This window comes from Stegodyphus dumicola, chromosome 9 (assembly GCF_044657685.1).
Source record: "Stegodyphus dumicola isolate Sdum_Otavi_A_Nest chromosome 9, ASM4465768v1".
In the NCBI taxonomy this organism is placed as follows: domain Eukaryota; kingdom Metazoa; phylum Arthropoda; class Arachnida; order Araneae; family Eresidae; genus Stegodyphus; species Stegodyphus dumicola.
Window position 1 is genome coordinate 86,549,541 of NC_140776.1, and position 13,994 is coordinate 86,563,534.

Below are 13,994 nucleotides of genomic sequence, written 5' to 3' on the forward strand. Positions count from 1 at the left end.
TTGTGTTAGAAGTTGGATGTTTGAAGTTTTTGCTTTGAAAAATATTTCAAACCTTAAAAACTATGTCTTTATTACAAAGTTTGCTTTATCTAAGTGTAATCGTATAACAAGTTAGGATATATAATTTAGATATTTTATGCTTGTTCTCAGCATTAAAAATCAAGTTATGGTTATATGCAAAAAAAAAAAAAAAAAAAAAAAAAAAATCTTTTCAAATTATGTGTCTAACATTCAGATGTTTGATTTAAGTCAGTTTATTTGAAAATGAAAATGAAGAAATTTATTACTTGCTACTATTATTAGTATGCGGTGTAGCTGAAAATCAAGTAAAAACATTTTATGATAAAATTTTTGCATCCGAAACTGCAAGATAATTTTCTTTTTTCCCTTTTTGTAATTTATTATGTACTTTAAAACTTGTTATTGAGTTCTTACATTTCCTTATTTTTCAAGTGTTAAAATAGTATATGAAATTTTTATACATGATTACTATATGATATACTATATGATTTTTTAGTAAAATAAAAATTTATTTTTGATTTGTGCAATTTTCTTACTTTATGAAATCACAAAACTTGTTTAAGAACTACAAAACTCGTTTAAGAACATCTTATTACAAATAATGTTTAAACATTTAATACTTCTAAAATCTAAATTTATAGGTGATGAAAGCATAAATGAAGAAGTACGTCATACTCAATTAATCACACTACATAAGAGAAACATTTACGAAAGTCAGTAAACATGTATTGCCACTATTTCATTATTATTTTTTTTTTAATTTGCATTTTTAAAATTCTCTAAAATGGGGCATAAATAATATAACGATAGAAATAAAATGACTGCATAATAGGTATATAAAGCGGTTGAAATCTGATGTAAGAAAGTTAATTTTACTATATTATGCAACGATGAATTTCAATCATGAAGTTGGAAGGTTTGTTTAGAAGGAGATTCTGATATAACCCTAGAGCTTCTGTGGAAGTTTCTATTGTTGGTCGTGAGGCATTCCTCCTTAAGGCAGATATCTGTAAAATACTTTTACATAATCCAAATAATCCTAATCCCTTAGTTCTCAGTGAAGATATTCCTTCTGTTAGGTAGCTAGCACAAATTTCATCATTCTCAATTAAACTAGCAAATCTCTTTAAACGTAATAGCTTTGATTCCCATAGAACATTTTAAAATTTAGGAAAATATTTTTTTGTAATCTACATGAGCATTAAAGTTATATATAAATGGAAAATACTCAATTATTCCAAAACTAAATAAATATGATTATGGTTATTAGAGAAAAAATTCTGAAATTTGTAGGTTTTTTTTTTTTTTTTTTTTTTTTTTTTTTTTTTTTGTTAAAGATGTCTTCAAATCAATCCATAATAAAATTATTACTTTCAGGTTAGGTTAACTTCATATGGACTATCTGCCTAAGGGAAGGGATGCTTCCATGGAGGACCTTTCTTAGGGAAACTAGCACCCAAAATATTTATTTTTATGACAGGAATTTCTCTTATTTTGTTCTCAGAAGCACTATCAAAATATTCGAAAAATGTCTCTTCTGCCTAGTGATGGCTCGGAAGCTGAACGTGATTGTTTTCACGGAAAGAATTTTAATATTTAACTGTTCAGTTTTCATTGTTCGCAATGAACTCTGTATAAATAGCATATCTTTCATTTTCAGCATTTAAAACAGTTATCATATGTGTGAAAAATATTATTTATATATAAAGTGAAAAAGGAACCACTCTCACATTCGAATTTTCCGATAATTGATAGAAACAACGCCAAGTGGCGCATAATAGCCAAATGTAGTAGCCCAATGATCATTTGGAAATAAATTTCACTATGTCCGTGAGCATGCGCATAACAGGCCTTCCGTAAGGAGCCGCTCACAGCCATCCCTGTTTTGAGCCGCTAGTGCCATTGCTGAGTGCTGACTTCACAAATATCCCGCCACAACCGGAAGTAGAAAGTGTCTGCTTTGCCATTGGTCAGTGAACAAGAATTGTAAGGCTTTTTTTTTTTTTATAATTAAATATATTAAGAAAGCCTCTAAATTAGCATATGAAATAAACTTACTTTTGCATTATATAAATTTATATTCACAGCATCTCTGTATTAAGATAATAATTAAATTTTTGTACGAAAAATAGAAATGTCCGTGTATGCGCATGCTCAGTGTATAATCGTAAATCCGGTTAATTTTTATAAGTTAGCGTAAAATGAACTATGCAAATTTTAAGTTCATTTAACTGGACCCTTGTACTTATTCTGTAGATCTCCATATTAAGAACGTCTTTAACTGTTTCAGGAAAAATATAAAATATAATACAATTATTTATTTACATTATTTATTAATTTTTTCCTCATATAAAAATTATTAAAATCGCTATATCATTTTTTCCGTACATTAAACAAAATAAAAAAAATTAGCTTCATATGATTTTTATAACAAAGATTAAAGGAACTGAAATATATGTAAAATATCAGGATTCAGCTTGCAATTTCGTAGAGTTATTATTATTATTATTAAATAAAAATAAAAATATTAGTATATCTTTGATTATAATTAATGATCCTTTGGTCTACAGTAAGTTAAACGTTAAGTTAAACGTAAGTTAAACGTCAAGAAGTTAAACGTTTTCGAGCATCTTCTGCTGTATTTATTATTCTATTCCTCGACATGAAAGATTTGCTAGTCTTATTCCAATTTAATTGCCCACATTTGCTAAATAAAATAAGGCGAGTATTGTACCAAACTCAGTACACAAATTTAATATACAGCTTATTCCAGTTAAATGGGTAATAGGATTTTCATAAAAGAAATTAAATTGTGTAAATTAATGTAAGTGTTGATATGAATAAAAATAACAAATTTGATATAAGAAAATAAATAAGTTATTTTGAAGATGTTTGAATTAAGAAAATATAATTTTTTGCAAAAATGCACGTAAAGATTTAGCTCACATGTTAAAATTTATAGAAAAATTTTAGCCTCATATATGAATGCCCCTTTTTTCATGTTCGTGGACAAGGAAAACAAAGTGAAATGCCAGAATTACACTAAATATTTTGAATTAATAAACTTCATTTTCAATCTTTTTAGACTTCGTATAATATCCGTAAAAGTGACGAATGAAATATACCATAAAGGCAGTAGTTTCTTTCAGAACATTCGGATTCGTATAATATGTGTAAAAGTGACGAATAAAATATACCATCATGGCGGTATATTTTATTCGTATCAGTACATTCGGATTCGTATAATTTTCGTAAAAATAACGTGTGGAAAATAACGATCAAGAGTCAACAGTAACTTCAGCTTTTTTCATTCGTATAAATTTCGTAAAAGTAACGTTCAAAAAATACCATACCCTTATTTCACCAAAATTATACGTATATTTTTGGAGACGTGCTGCCTGGGATGAATCATTTCTCCATTTGGCTTTTAGCAGCTGTCAATTTGGCTCCATTTACTTTCAGCAACTGTCAATGAATAACTTCTTTGTTTAATTCGCAATAACGTTTTGGCTATGGAGAGTATGAAACCATCCAAACTGGAAACACATTATGAGTCCAAACATCCTTCGCATATCAGTAAACCAAAAGAACATTTCGGGCTACTGTTAAAAATCTTCAAATTAAAAAAAAATATTGAGAAATTTATGAATGTTAGAGAAAACTATTTACTCACGTCAGGAGAAATATCATATCTGATTGCTAAAAATAAAAAGCCATATACTACTGGAGATACCTGCTGCTATTCAAAAAGTAAAAATACTTCAAGGAAGTAAATGCGGCAATGAAGTTCGGAAAGCTTCTTTGTCGTCAGATGACACTGTTGCCCACAGAGTTTCTGAAATTAACGAGGACCGATTCCAGCACCTTATTACTAGACTTAGAGCAATCTGAAAGTTACAATTCAAACAAAGTTGGACAAAACAACTAATATTCTAAAAATAACTCAGTTCTTACTACATGTCAGAGATATTTATACAGGAAACATCGATGAAAAATTGTTATGCTTATGTTATTGTTATGCTTTGAAAGAACAAGCAAGACGGGAGAATGATATTGCACAGTTGACGAAATCTTTTAGAACTGAAAGTTTACTTTGGTAAAAATTGATCTGAAGTACACAGAGATGGTGTAAAAGCGATAATGGTCAAAACTACCGATTTTAATTCACTTGTTAAAGTTGATGGTAATGATCATGTAGCTTATAGAGAATGGCTGATTTATTTGGAAGGAAACAAATTAGTAGCAGAACTGAACGAAGAATTTCAGGATTTTGTCAAATTACAAACTTTATTAAAAGCCGTGCCTTTAACATCCGTTTATTAGGATAATCTAAAGAAATGAGTGTTCAAACATCGGACAAATCTGGGCAGGTGTCTCCCAAGGATGCACTTGACTCACTTTTATACCGTTTTTTTGTGGCTTATTTTCTCAGGGATAATGTCAACCAAAATTGCTTTCTCGGGTGTTATGTGGATAAAATGTGGACTAACATTAAATATGTAATAAAAGTATGCAGGATCAATTGCTCAGCATCCTGAACTAGTGTGAATCCTGGTGAATATCTATCAAAGCAACAGTCGTTAATTTTCAAATCTGTGTAAAGCTAATGAAATAAAATACAAAAACATTATTATTACACGTAGAAGTAAAATAGAAATCAGGAAGGTGAACTTTAAGACGATTACTGTAATAAAAAGACGAAATGATTACATTTTTAACCGAATGAAAATTTTATTTTGCTTTTGTTTTTCAAAATGCCGTATTGCCATCAAAGCTGTGCTATTAGTCAGATATTTTTGAGAAATTAAACGATGTCATGTTGTATTTTCAAGCAAACAATAGCAGCATATTTACATCGAATGATAAAACTGAAGGTTTTATCATCGATGGTACATATCTGGTAGAATAGGGTACAAAATGATTCATTCGCAATATTTTCGAATATAATAATTTTACGATTTTACCAAAAAAATGATTTTAAAACATTAATTGCAAAAATTAGTGTAAAACTTAGTATCACTTAAAAACCCTAGAAACACTTTATCAAATTATTTATTATCAAATTATAAAATTTTATATTTATATTGCAAATACTTTATATCAAATTTTGATTTCGAAATGTTATCTTGGATTCAAAAATCATTTTTGGTTGCCTGTAATGAGATTAATCGCCTGCCAATAATAAAACCCAAGAGGCGCTTCCTGAGCTACCAAGTGACTCTAACTTAAAACTTGAGTTTCCGCCTAAACCTTTGACTGAATTTCTGGATCGCAGTTAGAACTGAATTTCCTACAATTTTTAAAATGGCATTTAATGTCCTGCCATTTAGTACTCATGCAAAACTACATTTTAGCTTTAACGTTTGTGAAATCCAAATGTCATTTAAAGCTGAAAAGTGCTGAAAATACTTTGTATCCAGTAGTGTTGAATACTGCACTAAGATTTAATTTGTTATTCAGTAAAACAACTATCTCCTCCCAGACGATATCGTGGTTAGGGCAGCATATTGCAATGCCGAAGAGACCCGTGTTCGAATACCGGAGAAGGCATTGGATGCTTGTAAATGTATAGTGTCTTTGCGATATGAGGGCACTTTAAATACTATATGTCGAGCCGAAAGGCTTAATACTATATGTTCTTCCGTAAAACTGGGGTGTAAGTAGGAGTCCAACCTCTTTAAGGCTCTAGCAATCGATCTTCCATGAAATATGGACTCGACAACAAAACAACTATCGCTTCTGTCTCATTTAAACGTGATTTTCTTTCATTAATTATATATATATATGAAACAAATACTAAAACTACATTTTCCCACATTTATATTGTTTAACAAAGAAATAAATCATTTATGGGAAAATATTTGTTTTTACATCTTTATTTTATATTTAATATCTGAGTCGGTCGTAGAAAAGTATCAGTCATAAAACGGGATCACGAAGTAATAAAATTTTAAGATACAGGGATATATAAAGAGCTGTATTAAGTTTCTGATGATTATACATTTCTTCTAATTTTCTTAGCTTGTTTCTTTCTGTCACAGTTGTTCTTAAGTAAATCTCATTTACTGCACCATATTTCGTTTCCCTCCCATTAAAGATCTGCTGCTTAATTCTGAGACCAGCTTTTTAATATTGTTTGGTGATTTATGCTAAAACGCCATCGAGTCACAATACCTATACACAATATTTTAAGCTCTGAACGTGCATTTATGTCAAAATTTTACACACATATATGTGTAAAATTGGACAAACTTTCAAGTTAGAATTTAATTTTTCAAAGCTTGTTAGATATGAATTTTATTTTTAATTTAGAAATCCCGTGAGTTTTTTTGAATTGGAAAATTTTCTTTATCCCCCCATGCCATAATACTTTTTCCTATTTTTTATGTAACATTTTTTATTTGGGTGCTTCTTTGAAACATATATTTCTGACTGAAGCACGCATTTCCTCGACATATTGACTTCTTAGCAGGAATTTTCTCATTCAGTCCTCTCATATGAGCTTACTTTATAATATAGTTCGATAACGGACTGTGGAAAAATTCTATGCGTCGTTTCTAGTCAAACGATGCGTAAGAACTTTCATTTGTCTTCGTTATTACAAAAGTCCTCAACAGCATAAAGATCATATTTTATAACGACTGGACTGCAAAATTTCTAGCTTTGCTGTTTGTATAAACTATTGTCACATCCAAAATAGAATCTGAATGATTATGATAAGATATGGAGTGTAAGTCTCAAATTTCTTTTTCTTTTCTTCTAACTTTCTTTAAATAGTGTAATTTCATAAGATGCTTTTTAAATGTTTAAATAGTCTTTTTATACTTATTAAACTACTCTTTATATTATGCTATCAAAGAAGAAATGCACAAACCAACACCACAGCTTTTAAAATTGAAACTTGATTTAACTTTATTTAACTTAAAAAATCTTGCTACATGTTAAAATAATAGGGATTATTATTTTCATTTACGGAGAGAAAAAGGGGGTTTTATTTGTATTTATTTTCTTTATTTTTTAATTTTTTTTTTTTTTCGTATTAAAAGTTTTTCGAAGCATTTATTTTGCATGCCTTCGTGGTTAAGTGGAAGTACGCTCGACGACGAAAGTCCGCAGTTCGGATCGAGTCGCGGGCATTGCACATTTTTCGCGTTCCAGCATCGATGTAACCTAACGACTGTACAGACTGTAATCTGAAGTTTCCAACTTGTAAGGGTTTATTTTTACATCAATTATTAAATGTATTCCAAATTTAGGTAAATCGAAATATTTTTTAGAAGTATTCACCTACAGCTCATCGTTCTTAATCTAAATTATCATCTGATATGTTTAGTGTATCAAATTTTAAAATAGTGTATATGGAATGGCTTACATTTATTTTCAAACACTTGTGTTTTTGAAATTTATCTGCAAAAAATAGTCTAGGTATAAAAAAATAACATCAGTTTTTGACACGTATTACCGTGTGTCTGTTTCCAAATTTGTGTGTGGTTAAAAAAAGTATATACGAAATATTTCTTAAAATATCTTATTCAAAAGCTGCTGAGAACTTGCTCAAATAATAATCCACACACTCTAAAGTTTTAATGAGGTCCTCTTCTATCGACAATTTTGTGACACGTTTGATTTTAAATTAAAATATGTCACTATAGTATCTGATTTAACTATGCATAAAATTGCGTGCTAGTTCAGTTTTTAGTTATCTCCGCATGTGAATGCATACTCTTAGTTGCAGTATTATTGCATCTAGCTCAGTGGTCCGCATAGCGGAGCACAGGAAGTTATATTTTACGCCAAAGAAGTAAGCTTAACAATAACTTTTTTTTTTTTTTTTTTTTTTTTTTTTTTTAAGTGCATGGTCGTTGGATCGCATTCCCTAGCGTCTGCTGCACCGGCCTATTAAAGCGTATGTATATTTCATTACGTTAAATTATATAACGTTACATTTCATTATATATTGTATAGGGTACAGGTTACTATTATTTCCGTATTTTCGTCTTGGAGGAAAGCGATCAGTTTGGAAATCGCTGTGCTAAATTAATGAACAGTTTTTAAAACACTAATTGTGCTTTTAATCAGTGCTGTAGCTTCCGCAGAAATGATGCACGTGTTTCCGTTTTATTTTATCTCTGCAATTTTATTTTATTGCATCAACACTCCAGATGTGATAACGCAAACAAAGTAACAGCCTAGTAACTGACTTCTTTTGTTCAGACCAGATGATGCAGCAGTTTATAATATTTTGTGTCGAAAAAAAATGCTTTAATTCTAAAAGAAAAAAAAAAAAAATAAATGTTTTGTCTGTCTTCTGAAAGTGAAATTTCCATTTTCATGTATTGATTCTAAAGCATTTTTTCGTTTATGCCTACAGTAATTGCCTACTATCCATAATTTTCTTACGCCTAGTATCCATTAAATGGTATTTAAAAATCTGCATATGAAATAAACACATTGCAATAGACGTTTTAATTCACTCAATTACGTAAAATACAAATTGCATGCTAACGAATGAAAAACAAAGTAAACACAATTTTTTTTCATGTAATTATTCACCTGAAAGTTTTTTTTTTTTTTTTAAATCCTTCGACTTACAATTGTTTTGCCTTATTTCACATATATTATATTAAACTGTTTAACTAAATTGAGTCCATCGACTAATTAAATTTTATATAGACTGTCATCTTCATTTAAAATGAATTTTGTAACTATCTGTAACACCTGTGCAGGGTATTTAATGTTTACCATTTAACTTTACGATCCGAAAATTCGGCACAACTTTTTTCCTTAATTTCTCGAGTACTCCAATTTCTTTTCTGCTCTGCGTCATGGAATAAAAGCTTCAGTATCTAAATTAGTATCATCAATACATAGTACTTCTTTTCAACTAGGATATTTTATTTGATAATGAATTTTTTTTATGCGATTGAAAAATTCACAGAATTCTGTATTTTTAATCTTTTCAGTTTTGCTGGAAACTGAAAAAATGAAACTTGCACTGTGATACAAAGCATACTTTAAGCTTAATAATAGTAGTTACCACTTTACTGTAATTTGGCAACTGCTCTGTATTTCCCCCAAAGCTTTGAAAGAATAGTCTGTAGAAAGCACTTTATCGTATACGCAATCTTGAAGTTTTTAATTATGTTTTAGTCCAGAAGATAGGGTACTGATGATGAATTAATTTCCCTTTCTACCTCCCACTAACCTATATGCACAGATAAAAGAAGTAATATTTTTGGTCCAAAAATTCGAGCGTGAGGTTTCCGTGAATAAACCCGAATTGGGGTAAAATCCAACATGGTTTTATTATTTTTACAACGACGTCTTTCTGCCTGTGTGTGACGCACTTTTTTTTGTCCATGATAACTTTTACATCAAACTTTCCAAAATTTATGTTTTCCGTATTTAACTTTCTCCATTCCTTTAAATAATTTACTAGATTATTAAATAATTTACTAGATTTAGGTTAAGCTGGACGGTCGGAAATGGCACTTGTAGCCCATAATTGTTTTTAATGAACAAACAGAAGTAGTACTTGACTTGAAGCCTATAACAGTTTTGCAGCAATCAATATAACATAGCGTAGAAATCATAATATATTGTTGCAGATGAAACGAGCATTGTTTACTGATACTTAAATATCGCGAGAATATACGTGTAGATCAAAATTAATTTAGAGTTGTCGATACTACAGAAATAACAGAGTGTTGCGTACGTATGGGTTCGTAATAGATTGAATGCAAAGTCCGATAAAAAGTTAACAAAATTTATTCTTATCACAAGAAATGAAACAAAATGCTCAACTTTTTTCCTCACAGATATTCGTACAATATCACTGTTGTGTAATTTGAAGAAAAAGGCTAGAGGGCGCTGTTGCTCGCTTAGTTGTAGAGAATAAAGTTTGTTCATGTTGAAGGCGGCGGCCTAAGAATACGCTCTGTATATAGTAATTAAAATATTGTCAAAAATGAAAGTGTTAAAATTAGTGAACTCACTGAACCACCATCATCTGACGTTGGAGATGCACATAATTATTAAATGGTGCATCGGCGTAAGGAATTAAGGCTTTGTGAAGATTTTAGGTGTTCGATCCAAGTGTTTCGATTTCAATGGATATTTCATACTCGAGGGACAATGGAATTCCAAATAAAGGTAGGGAAATCTTAAATTAATTATTTAGTGATTATTTGTAGTAAATTAGTAAGTATTTATTATTGCTGTCGTGAGTGTATTTAAATTAAATAAAATGGAAGAAAAGTTAGATAGATTGAAACGTAAGCGTTCCACATTGAGATCGTCTGTTACTAGGTTAATTAAAGTGATTGAAGATAAATTAAAAGTTGAAGGGGAGGAAAATTCGATTAAAGAATTACGAGAATTGTTTGAATTATTAACCGAAAAGAAAAATAATTTGAGAACGCTTGATGATGAAATACAAGAGTTAATTGATGTTAACTTAATTGAAGAAGATTGTAGTATAAGCGAAGAATACAATGACAAATGTATAATTGCTTGTAGTCAAATTAAGCAGTTTCTAGGTGCGGTTACCGCAGTACCTCCAGCGAGGAATCCCCAAAGTTCTGATTTAAACCAGTCTAGTGGTAATGGAATTTTGCATGTAAGTTCCAGTTCTAGTGGAAGTAGTACGCTGAAATTACCAAAATTAATGATTGATAAATTTTGGGGAGACCCCAAACAATGGAATGAATTTTGGAATAGTTTCGAAAATTCGATACATAAAAACGAAACGCTTTCAAAAATACAAAAATTTGTATACTTAAAAACATTCTTAACGGGACAAGCTTCGAATGTTGTGTCAGGCTTTGAGTTAACAGAAAGTAATTATGATAGTTGTGTAGCATTACTAAAGGACAGATATGGTCGAAAAGACCTGATCATTAATTCATTCATGAATAAAATGCTCAATTTAGAAGCCGTTAAAAATTCTGCTAACGTAAAGGCTTTACGTAAATTATATGACGAATTAGAAGTTTCGATTCGTAATTTGGAAACTTCTGGCTCATGTGGACATTTATTAATTCCAATATTATTAAAATTAATTCCGGACGATTTAGTTTTGGAATTTAATCGGCAAAGAGGATCGAAAGATAAAGTTGAAGTTTCGGAATTAACACAATTTATTAAAACGGAAATAGAATGCAGGGAAGTTTCAAATCTAGTATTAAGCGAAAGGAAAAATCCTGTGCCTCCGCGAGTCGATCAATCAAAATATGAAACTAGAAAATATGTAAAAAATACACCCACGGCTGCATTTCATACTGCAGTTAACCGAAAATGCATCTTTTGTGATAATTTGCACGAGTCATTTAAATGCGAAGTGAATGTTTCTGATAAATTAATGAAACTAAGATCCGAAAACCGCTGCTTTTCTTGTTTTAAAAAATTCCATAGATCAGAAAGGTGCAGAAATAAAACTAAATGTAATAAATGTGGCGGTATGTATCACAATGAATCGATTTGTACTAATAAATCCCTTGTAAACAAAAAGTTGGAACAAGGTTATTCCAAAAATGAAACTGAATCTCTGACTTTGAATTCTGAGGAAAGAAATAAAGTTCAAAACTTAAAATTGATTGCTTCTGTTCCTCAATGTGATAATAATAATGACTGTAATGCCAGGGAAATATTATTACAAACTTGTACAGTTTATGCTTGTTCTAAGTATAAATCAAAATTAACTAGATTAATTCTTGATCAAGGCAGTCACAGATCCTTTATAACGAAAAAATTGGCCGACCATTTAAAACTTACTCCAATCCGTTATGAAAGACTTTCTGTTTATTCATTTGGTGCGACGAAGGCAATGAATCATTCCTACCCGGTCGTTGAAATCGAAATTCAGAATTGGAAACAAAATAATAAAATAAAAATTGAATGTTTGATCTCGGATGTTATTTCCTCGGCGTCCATCAGTGTGCCTAGTAAACAAATTGCAGACTTCATGGAGCATATGGGGTTGCAGATCGCCGATTGCGCAAGAAAAAATAATATAGATGTTGAGATATTAATTGGAGGGGATGAATTCTGGAATGTAGTTTATTCTGAAAGAATTAAAATATCTGAAGGGTTGTACGCAGTCAGTTCTGTGTTTAACCAAACAGGAATCGAGAAAAATAAAACAAACAAAAATTGTTCTGAAAATTTAGCGGTAATGACAAACACTGTTGTGTTGAAAGATTTAAAAGGTTTTTGGGAATTAGAACATATGGGAATTAATGATTCTGATGATTATTCCGATATTGACTGCGAAATAGCAGACCAGTTTGAAAGAAATTTGCAGTTTAAAAACGGAAGATATGAGGCAAATTTAATCTGGAAATACAGTCCGAATAATTTAGGAAATAATTTTGAGGTAGCTAAGAAACGATTCGCAAACCTTCACAATAAACTAAGTAAAACTCCGGAGATTTTTCGGGAATATAAAAATATAATTGAGAACCAGATATTAGAAGGAATTGTGGAGGAATGTCCAAATAATGATACAAATTTGGGATATTTTATGCCGCACCGAGCAGTGATACGACCTAGTGAAACTACTAAGGTAAGAATTGTGTACGATGCTAGCTCAAGGACAGAGGACAGGAATTCGTTAAACGACTGCCTTGAATCGGGACCTAATCTAAATCCAAATATACTAGACATTATGTTAAATTTTCGTAAGTTTAAGATAGCGTTTTGTGGAGACGTTGAAAAAGCCTTTTTGATGATAGGAATTGCTGAAGGTGATAGAAAATTTCTAAAATTTCTTTGGTTTAATGAAAATAATGACTCCTTTAAGATTATGCAAATGTGTCGTGTAGCTTTCGGTTTGACTATATCTCCTTTCATTTTGGCCGCCACTATAAAATATCACATTCGAAAATATAAAGATAAAATGCCGGACAGTTTCCAAATGTTAAATTCTTCTGTCTATGTCGATGACCTATATTTTGGAGCAGGAACGGTTGAAGATGCATATCGGTTATCTGTAGATGCGGTTAATATATTTAAGGATGCTGGGATGAATTTCAGAAAATTAAGAACTAATTCTAAAGCATTAAACGATTTATGGGTCTCAGATGGGATTAAGGAATCAGACAACAAATTAACTAGTGAATCGAATTTCTTAGGCATGATTTGGAATTCCATTGAAGACGATATAAAGTTAAATTAAAAAAATTTAATTGACTTTTCTACTGGAAACGATTTTGCTACAAAAAGGAAACTTTTGCAAAGCATCGCCCAAATATACGATCCATTTGGATTTATTGCACCCTTTGTTATTCGGGCAAAAATTATTATGCAAGAAATCTGGTGTTCCGGTTCTGACTGGGATGAGGTCCTTCCTGCAGAGATTAAGGACAAATTCAACATTTGGCGGGAGGAACTTAATGATTTAACTGAAATATCGATACAGAGAAATTTCTTTGATGACGATCCAATGAATATAAGCCTTCACCTATTTTCGGACGCTAGTCCTAAAGCATATGGGGCCATCTCATATTTCAGATATTGTACGAGTGATTCTAAAATTAAAACTTCCTTTATCATGTCGAAATGCAGAGTTGCACCTTTAAGAGCAATCACGCTTCCTCGTTTAGAGTTAATGGGAGCACTCATGGCTGCTCGAATGTATAAATATTTGAAAAAATTGTTTGGTGATTTAATTGAGGATGTTTATTTTTGGAGTGATTCCGAAATCGCCATTACTTGGATTAAAGGTTCGCCAAATAATTGGAAACCATTTATCGCCAATCGTGTTACAGAAATACAGAGTATATGCAACAAAAAATTGTGGAACCATTGCGAAGGGAAACAAAATCCTTCCGATTTACTAACTCGAGGAATTAGTGCTCAGTCACTAATTAAGAATGATTTGTGGTGGCATGGGTCACACTGGTTACGTTTTCCTATTGAAAACTTTCCAAAACAAAAGAAATTAAAACCAAATTCAGAATCGTTGGAGTTAAGAA

The 13,994-nt window shown here is 30.8% G+C and overlaps 1 protein-coding gene across 1 annotated transcript in view; it reads left to right on the forward strand.

Annotated features, from left to right (window-relative positions):
• The first annotated feature begins 1,876 nt into the window (after positions 1 to 1,876).
• LOC118204610 (NFX1-type zinc finger-containing protein 1-like) overlaps positions 1,877 to 13,994 on the forward strand; it is a 69,836-nt gene continuing 57,718 nt past the window's right edge. Inside the window, exon 1 of the mRNA XM_085823721.1 lies at positions 1,877 to 2,007. The gene's annotated coding sequence lies outside the window, so the exon portion shown is untranslated. The remainder of the gene's footprint in view (positions 2,008 to 13,994) is intronic.